This window comes from Triticum aestivum, chromosome 1B (genome assembly GCF_018294505.1).
Source record: "Triticum aestivum cultivar Chinese Spring chromosome 1B, IWGSC CS RefSeq v2.1, whole genome shotgun sequence".
NCBI lineage: Eukaryota > Viridiplantae > Streptophyta > Magnoliopsida > Poales > Poaceae > Triticum > Triticum aestivum.
The window spans coordinates 312,994,925-312,999,708 of record NC_057795.1 but is presented as its reverse complement, the minus strand read 5'-3'; the positions used below and the strand labels follow the sequence as shown (position 1 = coordinate 312,999,708).

General features: G+C 37.8%; 1 long non-coding RNA gene across 2 annotated transcripts; it reads left to right on the top strand.

Moving 5' to 3' along the window:
• The first annotated feature begins 216 nt into the window (after positions 1-216).
• LOC123121349 (uncharacterized) lies at positions 217-3,339 on the top strand. 2 transcript variants are annotated; one of them, XR_006459678.1, is made up of 3 exons: positions 219-506; positions 611-2,782; positions 3,133-3,339. It is a non-coding gene; the product is annotated as an uncharacterized lncRNA (long non-coding RNA). The 2 variants fall into 2 exon arrangements; XR_006459677.1 differs by having other exon boundaries at positions 217-2,782.
• The last annotated feature ends 1,445 nt before the right edge of the window (positions 3,340-4,784 follow it).

Here is a 4,784-nt window from a genome sequence, read left to right as displayed (position 1 = left end):
ATGTTTGGGCATTGTCAGTATGGGAACACTGGGCCAACCCACTTTACAGGACAGGAGGGTTGACCGCTGGGCGATGCACTGCACGAGTAGGCCAGGAGGAACAAGAGTAGAAGAGGACTGTAGCCTGTAGGTGAGAGAAGATGATGCCATTGCCATCTTGACTGAAGGTTCGGCATCTAAAGATGCTTGGCAACCAGAACTCTGAAGGTATATGGTGTGATATTTACTAAAATTATATTGACCAAGCACAACATATCCAATCATCTGGAACCTGTCCTCTTCTTTTCTGGAACTAGCAGAAACCACCGTTCTTTGACTGATTGTTACAGAGTTTATCTGGTTTTGAAAATTAATATTCTCTGAATTTTTTTGCTAGCTAAACACCACTTGAAGGTACCTGGAAATACATTACTTGCTGAAGCTGCACATCTTACGCCCCAGGAGGAGGCCAAATTCATATTCCGATCATGTGATCTAAATACTAAAGCTTCCTTGCTGGATCTAAGGTTTAATTTCTCTGCCCCAATGCTGGTTCTTAGGGTAATACAAGTTCTACTCCATATTTTTTATGCCCTCCACATAAATCCATCACTCTCTTGTTGCCTTGAAGCATACTTCCGTAGCAGCCGGAGCTGAACATTTAGAGAGACCATATTGTAGCAAGCTTGCTTTCCAGGGACCTGGTGTTTCTGCAAACCCAACGATAGGCGTGTTTGAAAAAAAAAAGGTCAGTTCGTGTTGCAATTTCATGAAAACTTGCTTATGCGGTGTTATTGCACTGGTACAAAAAATGTCATGGTCTTTTTCTTCCTGTTTAGAACGCCACCTACCTATGAATTACGACTCTGGGCATGGCAGAAGTCACCATAATTTTTGTTCAGCAACTAGATTTCATCCCAAGATGTGCCATCTCTCTAATTTGACTCTGAGCATGTAATACAGTTAGTTAATCATGTGGGTTGGTCTTGTGTCTTCCAGCTGCAATTGAATTAGTCTAAGCAATTGAGGTCCTACTAATTAATTAAGCTGGCTATTTGCTTGCTTCTTGTACCTACGACATGCTCTCTGATTTTCTTTATCGCAGTATGCAAGCTTCTAAGCGCCGGATTGATGTCGTACTAACAAATTAAGGTGGTTGATTACTTGCTTTTTTTTCTCAGTATTGCAAGCTTTACTGTGAACTAAAAGGAATTAAAAGGAAGGAGCCAGTATGCCTACAGTTGATTCACTGATGTTCAAATTAACTGCAGTAGCTTATTTTTCCTACACCTTCATTGAAAGTTCCTTTGCCATATCTAATTATCTAAAGTTTTCCTTGTACCATTTTCCATGAGATTAATGTAATTGGGAATACCAGTGCTTGTTTGAATCATTTAGTTAATTAATTTTGTAGATAAAACTTGTATTTATATGTTTTAGAATTACTATTATCCTGGTAAAATGACCACAAGTGAAAGGGTTGTAAAGATTAATTATTCTTTGTGGAAGCATTATTGGTCTAATTAATAGATGTACATGCATCAATAATGTTGTTGAGCTTTAGTTGATTCTATAGGGTCGTACTATTCGCAAAGTTCTATTTTGAGAAAAAATAGCAAATTTTTGCTTGTGGTAGCTAAATGGCGCGCCCGCTGTAGCAAGTGAGTGCCCATCGAAATCACCCTGAGCATATTTGCGCTGATTTTCATGATTGCTCTTCTGCCAGCAACAATGTTCCTCGCACTTCGACCACACAACTGTATGTTCATGTTCCAGAGTCCTTATTCATAGTTAATTTCAATCACAAAGTGACAAATGCCAGTCTATTAGTTAACATGTGTATCTCCGTTTCTTCTAAGTTTCAATCGACCTACTCTGAAGTTGTTCCTAAGACAGTGCCTCAAGCAAAGGGAATGAGCCTCAGTTAGTGTATCTAGCGAGTTCGCGATCCTTTGTTGGGATAAACATTTGTGCAAGAGCAAGTCTCGTCACTGTTGGTTGTTCGTACTGTTGCTTGATAATTCTAATTTTTACTTCAGTTCATAAGGCAATGTAGTTATGCTTGACGCACGATATGAAGACTGCCATTTTGCCTTTTGACCTTGGTTTCTTCCTCCAGTAAGTAAATGCACATACTTCTTTTCTAAATTAGAGCATATGACTTGTTGATCGATCTCTGAACTCAGTAATAATATTAAGCCTTAATCTGTTTATTGTGCAGACAAGATGAGAAAGAAATGCTACCCAAGAATATGTACTTTATAAACATTTCAACTGTAATCTGGAATAAAATTAAATAAATAAGGAAACAGTATATTCATATATCTTTTTTGTACTTTGATGGTTTCACACCACAAGTTCCTAGATGGTAATTGTGCTGCATATGTCTGCTCTCTTTGTTTTTCTGAACAGGTAGGTTCCGGAAGATGTCATGAAGAATTTCTTTGAGAGAATTTGCGTGAGGTGTGTCTAAATGATTTTTATCTTCTAAACATATTCTTGTATGACTAACTGAATTCATTTTCTCAAAACGTTGGTACTTTTCCTTTTTCATTTATGTTGCTCGACTGAGTCTCTCTCGGATCATGTACACTCCACATGCTAGCTGATTTGTAGCAGTGCGGAAGGTGAGCTTGGCTGCCGGCAGCAGCTCCTTTGGCTGATCTGCGGCGATGCAGAAGTTGGGTTGGAAAAAAGCACGACCGGCTGCTCTGAAGTGGGTCGTAGGGAGAGCTTCGTAAGAGATAGGGAGGGAGCTCTATTGGCCCGTGCATGACATCCAACCCAATGGCATCATGCCCTGGTAAGCTTCTTATCTGTTCCAATTCTTGCACTTGGTCTTTTTCTTTCTAACCCTGAAAATAGAGTTTGCCTTGATTCCTAATCATGCTTTAAAAGCTGATATCCACCTCGTTTATCTTGCTACTGGTGGTAATGTGTGCAAGTATGATTTTGTGATAATGCCAGATGTTGTGTGCCTTCTTTATTCATGGTACGAGTACTCTAACCTGGCTCGTATGATAATGTATCCCTGCTACAGAGCACAAACGACGTGTTTTTAATTATATTTTAGTTGACATGGATTTCATTTATCTTGTGAATTGTATAGTCAGATCATGAATTTTAATGATTGATTGATTTTCATGGTCACAGGTAGGCATGGTTGCATGGCCACGGGGAGAATGGAGCAAGTAGCGTGTGAGGAGTTTAAGAAATGGGGACAAGGGACAGTTTAGTTAATTAAGTCTATGTTAGTTTCAAGTTTTATCCTTGTTGCGGTAAAAAATTAAGGTTGGATTAACCACCATGTACATCTTTAATTACTTTTAAATAAGAAATATAATCAAAATATTCTTTTGACATCATAAAATTTATATAATTTGTACAAGTACATGAAGGTGGAACAGGAGGAAGGGTGGGAGAAGATTAGGCCCCGTTTGGTAACAAAGTATTTTCTATGTATTCCCATAATACTGCAGTTTTTTATAATACTGTAGTTTTTATTACAAAGGGTTGTTTGGCTGTCTCTAAAAATTGTAATCTTAATACTGCAGTTTTTGGCAAACCACAATATTTTCTCTGCATCAAAAAAAAGAACCACATACCTCTTTTTTTTAAACTAAGCTCGCTGAGAAAAGAGAGTCCCTCGCTCATACCTTCTTCTCAACACGCCTCATGTCCACGACCGTTTTATCAGGATCTTCTGCTTAGTGATTTAGTTAGCTCGCTTCCATTTGTTGCTCCAAATTACAGCCAACCACAAAATCGTTTTGAAGACGTTGTTGCCGTCCGGATAGCCAGTTAGAATATATGTCTTCTACGCCGTGTGCATAGCCATTCTTGGTGCATGGCCGAGTAGTTGCATAAAATGGCTAGCTAACTAGAAAAGCACGTGTGTCTGCAGCCGCTAATGGTTTTAGCTAGCTAATTTTGTGTCGCTGAAAATGGGATAGCCAAACAGGTTGTCTGTATTATCAACACTACAAAATATTTTGTTATGTTAAAACTGTGATATTTCACACCTGTAGGCTAAATTACTGTAGCTTTTGATACTTAGGTTTTTGGGATACTTAGGTTTTGTATTATTGGATACTTAGATATCGTTTCATTTTCTTGCAAGGAGAGGATGGTTAAGAAGAAATAACAAGAAATGGAGAGAGAATCAGTTTTATTACTGTATGGATGGAAACCACATGCCAGCTTGTCCAACATATTTCTACATTGAGTCAATTATTCGACCGTTATGTTTTTTTTTATTCCATGGCAATGCATGGTCATTCAACTATTCAAATTTACAGGCTGTTCATCCACTTTTTTCAAGCTATTTACATATTTCTCACTTGTCAGCAAGTTTGCATATGATGCTAGGAAGTGAACATAAGGACACATAAAACGTTGCATTTTGAATATGAAATAAACTCAACATCCAAATAACAAATTTGTTGCTCCGTCCATTGGTGAGCAGGAAATGTAAGCATCCTTCTAAATAAGATATTACCTATCTTGAAGCTGGAAATGCAAGAATTCTTCTAAGTAAGATATTAGTTATCTTCATGATGGAAATGCAAGCATCCAAAATTTACAACAATATTTCTAAAAACTGAAAACAATCTTTCAATCTTGATATAAGAATGAAACATAAGCAACATCACAGAGTTTGCTATTTCTTTTGAAACACAATTACCAACAAGTGATATACAGGTGAACTTATAGTTTATTCAAATTGGAATGCGGCTCACTCTACTAAAAAGGACGATGTCACCCACTCCGAGTAAAAACGGTCATCTACTCGCATTTAGCATCTG